The sequence below is a fragment of the Bubalus bubalis genome, chromosome 7 (genome assembly GCF_019923935.1).
Source record: "Bubalus bubalis isolate 160015118507 breed Murrah chromosome 7, NDDB_SH_1, whole genome shotgun sequence".
Taxonomy (NCBI): domain Eukaryota; kingdom Metazoa; phylum Chordata; class Mammalia; order Artiodactyla; family Bovidae; genus Bubalus; species Bubalus bubalis.
Genome location: NC_059163.1, coordinates 109,649,905 through 109,666,952, shown reverse-complemented (window position 1 = coordinate 109,666,952; position 17,048 = coordinate 109,649,905). Strand labels below are relative to the sequence as shown.

Below are 17,048 nucleotides of genomic sequence, written 5' to 3'. Positions count from 1 at the left end.
TAAAAGGTGTAAAGATGGGTAAAACAATAGGCCAAGTGGTAATGGCAGCTGAGAATTTAAGGTGTGGGACATGAAAGATGTCTTTGAAAACAGATTCATGTCTCATGGGTCAACAGCCCTTTGCTGAATTCAGCTTTTTAAAATGATTGTGGGCTTGAATAGTTTATATTAGCTTATCTTCCATCTTTCTTTCCTCCCTTTCTTTCCATTTTATTATGGATTGTATTAGTATCTTTTATAATAATCCATTAGAAAATTATGAGAGTGGGAATCTTTAAATGTTTTCAGTTTTTAGTGACTAGAACAGGGGGTGATATTAGTACATGCCAAGCCCAGATACCTTACTTTCTGCTTTACTCAGCACATTTTGCTTCCTAGATAGAGCACATTCCTTCTCCAGAAATGGGGCATTTTGTATGAAAACAAAGAAAAATTAAATGATTTCCAAAATTGTATTTTTCAGTGAGAAAATAACAGCTAGAATATCACTATATAATTCCTAGTCTCCCAGTGTTTCTCATTAAAGTGAAAAGCAAAGGAAAGCGATTAAAGATTTATCCTATGTATATAGGCAAATCTTTCCTACTGATGTAAAGTGAGAGAAAAAAGAGAGCCAAAGTAGGTCTTTTGGGAGAGCGTATGATTCAGGAAATACTTAGCACCCTGAAAGCTTCTGAGAAGTAAAGATAAAAGAGAGAAGTTGATAGGGGAGAGCAAATAGTTGTGAGTGTGGGAAGGAATTGCCCTCGAGATTTTTAAGTCACATTTCTAAGTTGTGAGACTTTTTTTTTTAATTGAATGAGCTTGACTTTTAAACAGCCATTGGCATGTATGTATGTTGATTATTGCTATTTCAATTTTGTATTAGAAATCCCACCAGAGACGCAGTCTGTTGCTTTTAACAATCTAACCTGACTCAGGTAACAGAAAGTCAATCCTCAACAGGACATTATTCAATCCTGGAGCTAAGGCTCTGGTGTCGGTGGACCTTTGGGGATCAGATCTCACTTCTCATTGTGTCCTGGCTGCCGCACATTAAGAAAGATTAGTGATAGCTGGCAGTTTTAATACTACATTCAATTGTATGTGTTCACATTACAGTTTTATTGCCAATTGGATCCTAATCTTTATAATATTGTTTGGGGGGCACAAGATCATGGGGAATAAGGACAGAGGTTTGTGTTGGATTTTTGGCTCACTCCAAGAGGTGACCTTCCATAAATTAGTTACCTTTCCCTTCAATCAGCATGAACTGCAATCTGTTGACTTGTGTCAAAGCTAACTGCAGGTGGTTTCCACCTGAGACATAGGATCCATATAATTTGTTGTTTTCCTGTGAATCTTATGTGAATTAACTTTTGCCTCATCAACCACAGAGAAGAGAAATTTCTTAAAAAACTTTTTAGAAAGCACTTATGTTAAAAAGCATATATTGTTATGGAAATATTAAATAATGATAATTAACTATTGGAATAGAGATTGAGGGACTAAAGATAGCTCACTCCAGGCAAAACTGAGCAAGTTCTTTTAACTGTGCTAATATTATACAGAAAATATAACCAAAGATATGTTTTATTCAATAGCCTCACTGACATAGTTCTCTTGAGTCTTCTCATTTGAAATTGCCTCTGCTAATTGCTTCAGCTTTTTCCAACAAATATATTACAGAGCCAAGAAAGCCCATTGTTTGAACCACTGATGCTTGGGGCAGGTGGGCCACAGCTACATGAGACATAAAAATCACAGCTGGAATGCTTCTCTTCTTTGTCTCATTCTAAATATTTTATCTTAAAATATAGTACTCAATTCTGGAAATATGACCATACTAATTCTTTAGGGAAGCTGTCCAATATTCCTAATTTTTCTACACTTTTAAATGAAAACTGAAAAGTTACATTACAGTCCTGCTATTACTAATAATTACTATGTCTTCTACAATATAATTAAGAGAATTCTATCTTTGTTTTAAATTTGTTGAATTTCATTTAGTTGATCTCCAGTCACATAAAGTCTACCATTTTATAAACCAGAATATAATAATGTTGGAAAGTAAAGCTATAGATTACCACATATTGTCTCCAGTATAGCAAATCCATATGTGAACAGAATTTATTCTGAACCTGAGAAAAACAAACATGGGTCAACATAAGACAAGCTCATTTAATAAAACTGCATAACTGCATAACGTTGCTACTTTTTGATTTATAAGAAAATTACATATTGAAACACTAAATTAAATGAACACTAAATGAACACTAAATTCCATTAAGTAATAATATAATTTATAATAATCTTGCCAAATACACATGACCAGATGCCTATTCAGAATTCTAATATTTTCTTAGAAATTAAGGCAAAGAATCCGAAGACACAAGTTGATTTTATTTAGTTTTCAGACAAGAAAAAAATTATAATTTATGGGAAAGTTCTTTCTCTTGGCATTTGCCTGTTTTCCTCTTTATTACCAATTGATCTCTTTTCTTCCATGGGCTATTTTTCACTGCTCTATTTTCCCTACTTCTTTAACAAGAAAAGACTCTTGGAAAGCATAATTAACATCTTCAAGTGTATATGAAAGTCTTAACTTCCTGCTAGATAATAAAGTCATTCTAGTTCAAAATTCTATTAAAAAATGTTGTTATATTTATTTCCAGTCACTTTAAAAGCTAGGATAAAAAGGTCTTAAGATCTTGTTAAGGAGTGTTGCTGCTAGTAATCCATGGAGTAGATAATTAATTTAGAAATATTGTTTTTAAAATGTAAAAAAAAAAATTTAGTTATTTTAAAATACTAATGACTTCCCTTTACATGGTACAGCTGATACAAGTTTGTGAATTTCCTATTTAGTAAATCTCAGTACCTTTTCTATCAGGCAGGAAATATATATATCTAGCATCACCTGACATTGCATTGTTATTGATGAGAGGTATTAATTGCTGGCAAATAGAATCATCCTTCATTATAAAAGGCAAAGATCCATTTCTCAATCCCTCTCTCTCTCTCTAAATGACACATGTCATTTGCTAAAACAATTTCCTTGGACTATATCATTATTATGGGATGGATGTTTATGCCTTTCAAAATTTAATGTTGAAGCCACCTGTGGTGGTTTTTGGAGATGGTCTTTGGGGAGGTAATTAGGGTTAAATCAGGTCATGATGCTGTGGCACCCATGATGGGATTAGTGCCCTTATGAGAAGAGACACTAGAGGGCTTGTTCTCTCTCTCTCTCTCCCTCTCTCTCTCTCTCTCTCTCTGTCTGTCTCTGCCACTTGAGAACACAAGAAGACAGCAGTCTGTTAACCAGCAAGAGAGCTCTTACAGAACTTGACCATGCTGACACCCTGATCTTGGACTTCCAGTATTCAAAACTGTGGGAAATACATGGTTTCTTGTTAATTAGACACACTGTTTAAGATACTTTGGACTGTTATAGAAGCTCAAAAGGACTAAGACACAGTTCAAGCTAACCCAATCATAGCATTCATTTTTTATTCCATATAGATTTAATAAGAACATATTCAATCTCAGCAGCTTTCTTGACCATATCTCCCCTGTGAAAGGCATATTTACAACCATAATTCAATGACTCGGTGCTTTTACTCTTCTGTATATTTACTTAGCATTAATGTTTTAGCAGGAGACAGTGGTACCTTGCAAACACTGCAAACATTTTAATACTATAACACCCAACAAAATGCAGACTTGCGTATGTATTTTGAAAGGTGGAAAAGGCTAAATTTCTAGAGATTTGTGATAAATTCTAGAGCTGAAAAATTGTTTCTTATTTCTAGACAATAAAAGATTTTATGTAAAACTACATTTTTAAAAACTGTGCCTGTATCCTTTTCACTGGTATTATAAAACTGTTCATTACATTGCAAGCAAATTGACTATAGTACTCATTACAAAGTGAAATAATAAATAAAAACAACGAAAAGAATGTTTCCTCATAAGGATAATTTATTTGCGTCTAGAAAATTTATTATACTTTCATGGATTGCTATTCTTGACTTGAGCAGCATTTACCTCCCCATAGCTGAAACAAGCTTACAATTTTTTAATCAGAGGAAACTAGCAATTTTACAATTTCAACTAGATTATAATATATAGTCTTGTTGTTTTTTGCCACAAAGCCCTGACTGCTAAACTATTATATTTGTCACTAGCATGATCAAGTAGGGCAAAAACTTAAGAATGTTCTTATATGCAACCCTATATGCATCTTTTAGAACATTCCAATAAATCTCATGTTATTATCCATGAGAAATTTAACTAGGCTAATTGACTACATGGAACAAATTAGTGTGAACCTCATTTATTTAGTATAGTCATGAAAAATTGAAAATGTCTGTTTTGATTATCTGACATAGAAAGACACAAAAGTCCTACTAGAGAATTTTTAATGGGACATATAACCAGTTGATGTTTTAATTAATATTTAATCTGTATATTATATATATGCACTTATGTATATATGTACATTAAAATAAAATATTGGCTAATAGCAAATGCTATGAAAGATAAATATCAGCTTATTAAAATCCAATTTAAATAATTCTAAACTGTATGTATATTTGATCTATTGATTTTTATGAAGCCTATGTTTAATATAACAGTTTCTCGATAATCTAATCATAGTTATTGTCTTTAATAATTTCATGATATAATAAATACAGAAATAAAATTATCATTATTATCTTGCCCTTAATTAGTAGCAAAATTACAGTAAAATTTTACTAATTTGCATGAGTGAAAGAGGAAAAACAGTAAACTGATGGAATTTTGAATCACGAAAAATATTATAAGGAATTATGGTTTTATTGTGCTCACATAGATATAAAAAGTAGGTTAACAAAGTGATATCTAATGTCCAGAGAAGCACTAACAACAGATAAAAGGGAATGATTTATACACTTTCTCATTTATCATGACTTATTAATTATTAATAACATCTTTAGATTTTGTTCTGTTAAACAGTTTAGATGTGCTCCTTGGAAACACTATTACCAAGGCTTAACATTTTTTTTAAAGCTAGCTGTATTGCCAGGGGTTAGAAATAAGCTCTGGAAGAATAAAAATAGATTCTTTACATTCCATTGTCAAAATCAGCCCCTTCTGACAGCATAGAAGAGAACATATTATTCCAACTTCCTAGGAATAAAAGAAATTTTCTGGTAACTGAAATCAGGAGAGTATAAGACATATATTTGATACAAGTAAAAGCTATAATTCAGGTAATATGTGCAATTTCTATTCGAGTTCTAGAAAAGTTATTGTGGCTAATTTACATATTGCCTCATATATACAAATGACATCTGACTTACCTATGAAAAATATTTTTTCATCTTTCTTTATAAATTTGAGATTGACACAAGGAGGCCTGTTAGCACTGCCTACTACATATTTTCTCCCTAAAGCTGGGTGAGAGATAAATTCACTTAATTACTATTTGAGAATAATTAAATATAAACTTACTAGGTGTCAAGAACTGAGCCAGGTGCTGAGTATACAATTCAAAAAAGACAGTCTTCATCCTCATGGTCCACAGAGTTAAGTGAAAGAGCTGGATATTAAACAATTTGTAACACAAATAAATAATTACAATTGTTATAATGCTATAAAGGAAAAAATAAAGGATCTTAAAATTGAAACGGTTCAGCTGGGTCCCAAATAGAGGGATCTGCAAGGATTTGGCCATACGTTTTTATCCAGTGATGACCAAGATAGTGAAATCTAAACCTAAAGGACATCATTAAACTAATCATTAGGGAGTACACTTGTTCTAGAGAATATATAATTTCTTAGACTTTACCCATGGCTTAAATGAAATGAATCTTAGCATCATTTCTCTTTGTTTTTTCAGACAATATTCACAAAGCAACATTTTGATTACCAACTTAGAATTCCTAGTACCTTTGCACTGGGAAAGAAAAACACAGAACAACACACACAAATATTTTAGTCACCAGAAAAAATTACCTCATTAGAATGTAATATGTAAGTGCAGGAAATTCTTTTCCTCCAACTTTATTGACAAATAATGAACATATATCCAGACTGAGCTAGAGAGACTGAGTCAGGTCTACCTTTGAGTGTCTCCTGTGGACAGCAGTGGCTGGCATCAGGGGCAGGGGATCTGGGCGCAATAGACCTGGAGGTGGCATAAGCCCTCTTGGAGGAGGTCACCATTAACCCCACCATAGAGCCCCCAGAACCTACACAGGACTGGAGAAACAGACCCTTAGAGGGCACAAACAAAACCTTGTGTGCACCGGGACCCAGGAGAAAATGGAGCACTGACCCAAGAGACTGACCCAGAATGCCTGTGAGTATCCAGGAATCTCCGGCGGAGGCATCGATTAGCCTGCTGCAGGGTTGGGGCCACTGAGTGCTGCAGTGCATGCACAGGATATTTTGAAGGAGGTCACCATTATTTTCATTACCTCCACCATAGTTTGGTCAAACAACAGGGAGGGAACAAGCCCTGCCCAACAGAAAACAGGATTAAAGATTTGCTGAGCATGGCCTGACCACCAGAACAAGAACCAATTTCCCCCACAGTCAGTTTCTACCATCAGGAAGCTTCCATAAGCTTTTTATTCTTATCTCAGAGTGCCGACAGAATGAAAACCAAAATCACAGAAAACTAATCAAACTGATCACATGGAACACAGCGTTGTCTAACTGGAAGACTATGAGCCATGCCCTGTAGGGCTAGCCAAGACAGGTCATGGTGGAAAGTTCTGACAAAATATGGTCCACTGGAGAAGGGAATGGCAAACCACTTGAAATTCTTGCCTTGAAAACCCCATCGGTTCAGTTCAGTCATTCAGTCGTGTCCAACTCTTTGCAACCCCATGAACTGCAGCAAGCCAGGCCTCCCTGTCCATCACCAACACAAGGATTTTACTCAAACTCATGTCCACTGAGTCAGTGATGCCATCCAACCATCTCTGTTGTCCCCTTCTTCTCCTGCCTTCAATCTTTCCCAGCATCAGGGTCTTTTCCAATGAGTCAGCTCTTTGAATCAGGCGATGAACGTATTGGAGTTTCAGATTCAACATCAGTCCCTCCAATGAATTCAGGACTGACTTCCTTTAGGGTGGACTGGTTGGATATCCACGCAGTCCAAGGAACTCTCAAGAGTCTTCTCCAGCACCACAGTTCAAAAGCATCAGTTCTTCGGCACTCAGCTTTCTTTATACTCCAACTCTAATAATCATTCATGACTACTGGAAAAAACATAGCCTTGACTAGATGGACTTTGGTGGCAAAGTAATGTCTCTGCATTTTAGTATGCTGTCTAGGTTGGTCATACCTTTTCTTCCAAGGAGCAAGTGTCTTTTAATTTCATGGCTGCAGTCACCATCTGCAGTGATTTTGGAGCCCAGAAAAATAAAGTCTGACACTCTTTCCACTTTTTCTCCCTCTGTTTGCCATAAAGTGATGGGACTGGATGCCATGATTTTAGTTTTTTTAATGTTGAACTTTAAGCCAACTTTTTCACTCCACACTTTCATTTTCATTAAGAGGCTCTTTAGTTATTCATTGTTTTCTGCCATAAGAGTAGTATCATCTGCATATCTGAGGTTACTGATATTTCTCCCAGAAATCTTGATTCTAGCTTGTGCTTCATCCAGCCCAGTGTTTCTCATAATGTACTCTGCATATAAGTAAATAAGCAGGGTGACAATATACAGCCTTGGCGTACTCCTTTCCCAATTTGGAACCAGTCTGTTGTTCCATGCCCAGTTCTGATTGTTGCTTCCTGACATGCATACAGATTTCTCAAGAGACAGGTCAGGTGGTCTGGTATTCCCATCTCTTTCAGAATTTTCCACAGTTTGTTGTGATCCACACAGTCAAAACCTTTGGCATAGGCAATAAAGCAGATGTAGATGCTTTTCTGGAACTCTCTTGCTTTTTCCATGATCCAGTGGATATTGGCAATTTGATCTCTGGTTCCTCTGCCCTTTCTAAAACCAGCTTGAACATCTGGAAGTTCAGAGTTCACGTATTGTTGAAGCTTGGCTTGGAGAATTTTGACCATTACTTTACTAGCATGTAAGATGAGTGCTTCCAAATAAGAAAAGGAGTACGTCAAGGCTGTATATTGTCACCCTGCTTATTTAACTTCTATGCAGAGTACATCATGAGAAACGCTGAGCTGGAAGAAGCACAAGCTGGAATCAAGATTGCCGGGAGAAATATCAATAACCTCAGATATTCAGATGACACCACCATTATTATGGCAGAAAGTGAAGAGGAACTAAAAAGCCTCTTGATGAAAGTGAAAGAGGAGAGTGAAAAGTCGGCTTAAAGCTCAACATTCAGAAAACGAAGATCATGGCATCTGGCCTATCACTTCATGGGAAATAGATGGGGAAACAGTGTCAGACTTTATTTTTCTGGGCTCCAAAACCACTGCAGATGGTGACTGCAGCCATGAAATTGAGACGCTTACTTCTTGGAAGGAAAGTTATGACCAACCTAGATAGCATATTCAAAAGCAGAGACATTACTTTGCCAACAAAGGTCCATCTAGTCAAGGCTATGGTTTTTCCAGTGGTCATGTATGGATGTGAGAGTTGGACTGTGCAGAAAGCTGAGTGCCAAAGAATTCATGCTTTTGAACTGTGGTGTTGGAGAAGACTCTCGAGAGTCCCTTGGACTACAAGGAGATCCAACCCGTCCATTCTAAAGGAGATCAGTCCTGGGTGTTCTTTGGAAGGACTGATGCTGAAGCTGAAACTCCAATACTTTGGCCACCTCATGCGAAGAGTTGACTCATTGGAAAAGACTCTGATGCTGGGAGGGATTGGGGGCAGGAGGAGAAGGGGATGACAGAGGATGAGATGGCTGGATGGCATCACCGAGTCGATGGACATGAATTTGGGTGAACTCCGGGATTTGGTGATGGACAAGGAGGCCTGGCATGCTGCAATACATGGGGTCAAAAGAGTCGGACACGACCTAGCGACTGAACTGAACTGAAGATAAGTGCAATTGGATGGTAGTTTGAGCATTCTTTGGCATTGCCTTTCTTTGGGATTGGAATGAAAACTGACCTTTTCCAATCCTGTGGCCACTGCTGAGTTTTCCAAATTTGCTGGGATATTGAGTGCAGCACTTTCACAGCATCATCTTTTAGGATTTGAAATAGCTCAACTGGAATTCCATCACCTCCACTAGCTTTGTTCCTAGTGATGCTTTCTAAGGCCCACTTGACTTCACATTCCAGGATGTCTGGCTCTAGGTGAATGATCACACCATCGGGATTATCTGGGTCATGAAGATCTTTTTGTACAGTTTTTCTGTGTATTCTTGCCACCTCTTCTTAATATCTTCTGCTTCTGTTAGGTCTATACCATTTCTGTCCTTTATTGAGCCCACCTTTGCATGAAATGTTGCCTTGGTATCTGTAATTTTCTTGAAGAGATGTCTAGTCTTTCCCATTCTATTGTTTTCCTCTATTTCTTTGCATTGATCACTGAGGAAGGCTTTCTTATCTCTCCTTGCTATTCTTTGGAACTCTGCGTTGAAATGGGTATGTCTTTTTTTTTCTCCTTGCTTTTCACTTCTCTTTTTTTCACAGCTATTTGTAAGACCTCCTCAGATAGCCATTTTGCTTTTTGCATTTCTTTTGTGGGGAGATGGTCTTGCTCCCTGTCTCCTGTACACTGTCATGAACCTCCAACCATAGTTCATCAGGCACTCTGTCTATCAGATCTGGTCCCTGAAATCTACTTCTCACTTCCACTGTATGATCATTAAGGATTTGCTTTAGGTCATACCTGAATGGTCTAGTGGTTTTCCCCACTTTCTTCTATCTAAGTCTGAATTTGGCAATAGGAGTTCATGATCTGAGCCACAGTCAGATCCTGGTCTTGTTTTTGCTGACTGTATAGAGCTTCTCCATCTTTGGCTGCAAGGAATATAATCAATCATATTTTGGTGTTGACCATCTCCTGATGTTCATGTGTAGTCTTCTCATGTGTTGTTGGAAGAAGGTGTTTGCTATGACCAGTGCATTCTCTTGGCAGAACTCTATTAGCCTTTGCCCTGCTTCATTCTGTACTCCAATGCCAAATTTGCCTATTACTCCAGGTGTTTCTTGACTTCCTACTTTTGCATTCCGGTCCCCTACTGTTCAAGAAAACCCCATGAACAGTATGAAAAGGCAAAAAGATAGGCATTGAAAGATGCACTCCCAAGATCCGTAGGTGCCCAATATGCTACTGGAGAAGAGTGGAGAAATAACTCCAGAAAAGATGAAGAGACATAGCAAAAGTGAAAACAACACGCCCAGTTGTTGATGTGACTGGTGATGGAAGTCTGATGCTGTAAAGAACAATTTTGTGCAGGAACCTGAAATGTTAGATCCATGAATCAAGGTAACTTGTAAGTGGTCAAATAGGAGATGACAAGAGTGAACATCAACATTTTAGGAATCAGTGAACTAAACTAGACTGGAATGGGTAAATTTAACTCAGATGACCAATTTATCTACTTCTGTGGACAAGAGACCCTTAGAAGAAATGGAGTAGCCATCATAGTCAATAAAAGAATCCAAAATGCAATTTTTAGGGTCAATCTCAAAAACGATGAAATGATCTCTGTTTGTTTCCAGTCAGTCAGTTCAGTCGCTCAGTCATGTCCGACTCTTTGCGATCCATGAATTGCAGCACGCCAGGCCTCCCTGTCCATCACCAACTCCCAGAGTTCACTCAAACTCACGTCCATCGAGTCGGTGATGCCATCCAGCCATCTCATCCTCTGCCATCCCCTTCTTCTCCTGCCCCCAATCCCTCCCAGCATCAGAGTCTTTCCAATGAGTCAACTCTTCGCATGAGGTGGCCAAAGTACTGGAGTTTCAGCTTTAGCATCATTCCTTCCAAAGAACACCCAGGACCAATCTCCTTTAGAGTGGACTGGTTGGATTTCCTTGCAGTCCAAGTGACTCTCAAAAGTCTTCTCCAACACCACAGTTCAAAAGCATCAATTCTTTGGCACTCAGCTTTCTGCACAGTCCAACTCTCACATCCATACATGACCACTGGAAAAACCATAGCCTTCACTATATGGACCTTTGTTGACAAAGTAATGAATGTCTTTGGTTTTGAATATGCTATCTAGGTTGGTCATAACTTTTCTTCCGAGGAGTAAGCGTCTTTTAATTTCATGGCTGCAATCACCATCTGCAGTGATTTTGGGACCCAGAAAAAGTCTGACACTGTTTCCACTGTTTCCCCATCTATTTCCCATGAAATGATGGGGCCAGATGCCATGATCTTAGTTTTCTGAATGTTGAGCTTTAAGCCAACTTTTTCACTCTCCTCTTTCACTTTCATCAAGAGGCTTTTTAGTTCCTCTTCACTTTCTGCCATAAGGGTGGTATCATCTGCATATCTGAGGTTTGTTTCCAAGGAACCATTAAATATCACAGTAATCCAAGTCTATGCCCCAACCAGTAATGCTGAATAAGCTGAAATTGAATGGTTCTATAAAGACCTACCAGACCTTCTAGAACTAACAAACAAAAAACATGTCCTTTTCATTATCGGGACTGGAATACAAAGGTAGGAAGTCATGAGATACCTGGAGTAACAGGCAAATTTGGCTTTGGCATACAAAATGAAAGAGGGCAAAGGCTAACAGAGTTTCCCCAAGAGAATGCATTGGTGATTGCAAACACCCTCTTCCAACAACACAAGAGAAGATTCTACATATGGACATCACCACATGGTCAATACTGAAATCACATAGATTATATTCTTTGCAGCCAAAGATGGAGAAGCTCTATACAGTCAGCAAAAACAAGAACAGGAGCTGACTGTGGCTCAGATCATGAATTCAGACTTCAATAGAAGAAATGGAAAACCACTAGACCATTCAGGTATGAACTAAATCAAATCCCTTTCAATTATACAGTGGAAGTGACAAATAGATTCAAGGGATTAGATCTGACAGATAGAGTCCCTGAAGAACTATGGATGGAGGTTGAAGAAACTGTAGAGGAGGCAGTGGTCAAGACCATCTCCAAGAAAAAGAAATGCAAAAAGGCAAAAGGTTGTCTGAGAAGGCATTACAAATAGCTGAGAAAAGAAGCTAAGTGAAAGGCAAAGGAGAAAAGGAAAGGTTTTCTTTGAATCTTGAATTCAAATTTGCTTTTGTATGCATTTGAAATGATGGGACCCATTTGAATGCAGACATCCAAAGAATAGCAAGGAGAGATAAGAAAGCCTTCCTCAGTGATCAATGCAAAGAAATAGAGGAAAACAATAGAATGGGAAAGACTAGACATCTCTTCAAGAAAATTAGAGATACATTTCATGCAAAGATGGGCACAATAAAGGACAGAAATGGTATAGACCTAACAGAAGCAGAAGATATTAAGAAGAGGTGGCAAGAATACACAGAAGAACTATACAAAAATGATCTTCATGACCCAGATAACCACCATGTGTGATCACCCACATAGAGCCAGACATCCTGGAATTGGAGGTCAAGTGGACCTTAGAAAGCATCACTAGGAACAAAGCTAGTGGAGGTGATGGAATTCCAGTTGAGCTATTTCAAATCCTAAAAGATGATGCTGTGAAAGTGCTGCATTCAATATCCCAGCAAATTTGGAAAACTCAGCAGTGGCCACAGGACTGGAAAAGGTCAGTTTTCATTCCAATCCCAAAGAAAGGCAATGCTGAAGAATATTCAGACTATTGCACAATTGCACTCATCTCACATGGTAGCAAAGTAATGCTCAAAATTCTCCAAGAAAGGCTTCAACAGTATGTGAACTGTGAGCTTCCACATGTTCAAGCTGGATTTAGAAAAGCCAAAGGAACCAGGGATCAAATTGCCACATCCAGTGGATCATTGAAAAAGCAACAGAATTCCAGAAAAACATCTATATCTGCTTTATTGCCTATGCCAAATCCTTTGACTGTGTAGATCACAACAAACTGTGGAAAATTCTGAAAGAGATGGGAATACCAGGCCACCGACCTGCCTCCTGAGAAATCTGTATGCAGGTCAAGAAGCAACAGTTAGAACTGGACATGGAACAAGACTAGTTCCAAATAGGGAAAGGAGTATGTCAAGGCTGTATATTGTCACCCTGCTTATTTAACTTATATGCAAAGTACATCATGTGAAATGCTGGGCTGGATGAAGCACAAGCTGGAATCAAGATTGCTGGGAGAAATATCAGTAACATCAGATACGCAGATGATACCACCCTTATGGCAGAAAGAGTGGAAGAACTAAAGAGCCTCTTGATGAAAGTGAAAGAGGAGAGTGAAAAAAGTTGGCTTAAAACTCAACATTCAGAAAGCTAAGATCATGGCATCTGGTCCCATCACTTCATGGCAAATAGATGGGGAAACAGTGGAAACAGTGACAGACTTTATTCTTTAGGGCTTCAACAAAATCACTGCAGATGGGGACTGCAGCCATGAAGTTAAAAGACACTTGTTCCTTGGAAGCTATGACCAACCTAGACAGGATATTAAAAAGCAGAGACATTACTTTGCCAACAAAGGCCTGCCTATTTAAAGCTATGTTTTTTCCAGTAGCCATGTATGGATGTGAGAGTTGGACCATAAAGAAGGTTGAGTGCCAAAGAATTGATGATTATGGACTGTGGAGAAGACTCTTGAGAGTCCCTTGGATTGCAAGGAGATTCAACCAGTCCATCTTAAAGGAAATCAGTCCTGAACATTCATTTGAAGGAAGGATGCTGAAGCTGAAACTCCAATACTTTGGCCGCCTGATGTGAAGAGCTGACTCATTGGAAAAGACCCTGATGCTGGGAAAGATCGAAGGCCGGAGAAGACAGGGACAACAGAGGATGGCATGGTTGGATAGCATCACCAACTCAATGGACATGAGTTTGAGTGAGCTCCGGTAGTTGGAGATGGTTAAGGAGGCCTGGTGTGCTGCAGTCCATGGGGTTACAAAAGAGTCAGACATGACTGAGTGACTGAGCTGAATTGATGGACATACAGCATATACATGTAAGTTTAAGGTGTGCTGTGTGATGATTTCATTCATATGTATATTGCAGAATTATTATTTTAATACAGTTAAACCTCCTCTATCACCTCATATAATTACAATTTTTTATAGTGATAACATTTTAGATATACTCTTTTAGCAACTTTCAAGTATGTAGTACAATATTGTTAACTAAAGTCCCCAAAGTGTACTTTAAGTCCCTAGAATTTATTTATCTTAGAATTAGAAGTTTGTAATTTTTGACCAACCTCTCCCCATCCACACACCTCCCTCCTCTGGTTCCTCTTTCTAAGAGTTTGGATTTTTTAGATTTTACATATCTGTGAGATCATAGAATATTTTTCTTTCTCTCTCTGACTTTTTCATTTAGTACAATGCCCTTAAGGTCCATTCATTTTGTCATAAAAGGCAGGGTTTCCTTCATGTTTATGACTGAATAATATTCCACTGGATATATACCCATACTTTTTATCCACCTTCTGTTGTATGTCATTAAAGTTCCTTCCATATCTTGGCTACAGTGAGTAATGTTACAGTGAACATGGGGATTCACATACCTCTTCAAGGTAGTAATTTTATTTACTTTACATGCCCAGAAGTAGGATTGCTGGATTCTATCATAATTTTATTTTTACTTTCTTGAGGAAACTTAATACTGTTTTCTAAAACAGTCCACCTCTGCTAGTCCCTGGCTAGCCTAGGCCAGAGCTGGGCTGTATGGTGAAGTTGGGTGCCCATTTCACTCTCCTTCTCCCGTCGGAAGAATGTCTGCTTCTGCACTGGGCTGCCTGGGCTTGGAGGAGGGATGGTGGGGCTAAACTACCTTTCCTACCTTTATCAGTACATCTTCTCTTATTTCTATGCTTCACTCAGGTGGTATAATCCCTTACCTGTATTCATAGCTCTTGGTAAGATATTTTCATGCACAAAAAATTGTTCAAATTGGTGTTTTTTTTTTTTCATTTTTAATATGAAGTTTGGATGTGGTGGTGGTTAGTGCTTTTTCACTATATCTGTTATTTTTCCTTTTTTTTTTTTTTTTTTTTGTCGTTTGGAGGAAACTATACTGAGTAACAACGCTACTAGCCTTTCTCTATCTTCACATTAACTCTTCCCCCAGGAGAAGTAGTGAGTTAATTCGTTGGAGTTTGGAATGAGAAACAGCATGTTTTTTATCCCCTTTGGCTATCACTTTTTTTTTTTCTTTCCCAAGGAAGCATCCTTTGACTTTACCTCTGCCTACATTATTAGTCATAAAAGCTAATCATTTCTATGTTGTGATAATTTAAATTTAACTTCTCAAGATGATAGACATGAACTTTGTCATTAGGTGTCTTCTGATATGATAGAGTATGCTTATATTAATTTTTAAATTATTCACCATAAAGCAAACAAAAGTACTTTAAATAAAACATCAGGTTGGCACAGAGCTCCTAGGGATCTACAAACCTGAAAGAGTAATGCGGTACTCAATACTAACAGCAATAAAATAAAGAATTTATTGTAAAAATGAGAGCTCTTCTCTTTACAAACTTTTTGGCATTATGCTAAACTTAGACATTTAAGAAATTTGAAAATTGTATATAAATAATTAAACATAGATGTATCTTGATTAAAAGCAATCCTATTAATTTTTAAACACTTTGATTTATGTGAGAGGGTTCTGTCTATGTTTTCATCTAGGAGTTTTACAGTGTCTGGTCTTACATTTAGGTTTTTAATCCATTTTGAGTTTATTTTTGTGTATGGTGTTAGTGTTCTAATTTCATTATTTTATATGTAGCTGTCTTTTCTCAATTGTATATTCTTTCCTCTTTTGTTATACATTAACTAGTGATAAGTGGATTTATTTCTGGGATTTTCTCCTGCTGCATTGATTTATATGTCTGTTTTTGTACCAGTAACATATTGTTTATTGCTCAGCCATAAAAAGAATGAAATAATGCCATTTGCAGTAACATGGATGGACTTAGAGATTATCATGCTGAGTGAAGTATGTCATTTAGAGAAAAAATATCATTTGATATCACTTACATGTGGAATCTAGAAAAAAGATACAAATGAACTTATTTACAAAGCAGAAATAGACTCACAGATATAGAAAACAAATTCTTAGCTACCAAAGGGGAGGGAAGTAAGAATTAATTAGGAGTTTGGGATTGACAGATACACACTACTATATATGAAATAGATAAACAACAAGGACCTACTGTATAGGGGACTCTACTCAATATCTTATAAGAACCTATAATGGGAAAGAACCTGAAAAAAGAATAGATAGATATCTGAATCACTTTACTGTATACCTGAAACTAATACAACATTGTAAATTAACTATACTTCAATAAAAAAAAATAAAAATTTAAATGCAAACTTACATATTGAACTAATATGAAACGAGAAGCTAGACTTTGAAGATAGAAGCTAGAGGTGAACACTTGTTATCCTTGTTTGATTTGCTATTTAGGAGCAGAGAGACTTCGTTTTAAACATTTTCTATTGTGTCTGTCATGTATGTTCATTGAGTCATAATATTTGTCCCACCCCTACACTCCCAACTTACCTAAAAATATTACATATCATGTTTAACTTGTGAACTTTTGCCTTCAATTGCCCTAGTCCTGTAAAACTGTGTGTTCTCTTAAATTGTTATCTGAGAGGCTCCAGAGTCTCCCTGGAGACTACCATCCTGTATACCAATCAACTGCCATTGCTTCCAAGGAAGTAGAGAGACTCTTGCCATATTACATATTACTTGGGATAAAAAATAATCATTCTTCATCTAGAACAATTTTCTACAAATATTATTTGTGCTTAGATTGTTTATGTTCAACTTTGAAAAATCACAAAGGTTTATAAAGTGTGAAAGAGGTTGTTTATTATGAAACAAATTGCTATTACATGCTTATGTTTTTGAAGAGACTATCAAGTGTACACTATTTTTAAATAAAACAGTAAAAGAAAAAAGTCTATTTTGCAAAAAAGGGAAAAAAAAAACAAACCCACAACACTTTAGGTGAACCATCTGG

At 37.1% G+C, this 17,048-nt stretch overlaps 1 long non-coding RNA gene across 1 annotated transcript; it reads right to left on the bottom strand.

Annotated features, from left to right (window-relative positions):
- Positions 1-426: 426 nt before the first annotated feature.
- LOC123334574 lies at positions 427-6,572 on the bottom strand. The gene is made up of 3 exons (XR_006552597.1): positions 6,318-6,572; positions 5,479-5,566; positions 427-2,120 (listed from the first exon to the last, which is right to left on the bottom strand). It is a non-coding gene; the product is annotated as an uncharacterized LOC123334574 (long non-coding RNA).
- Between the last annotated feature and the right edge of the window lie 10,476 nt (positions 6,573-17,048).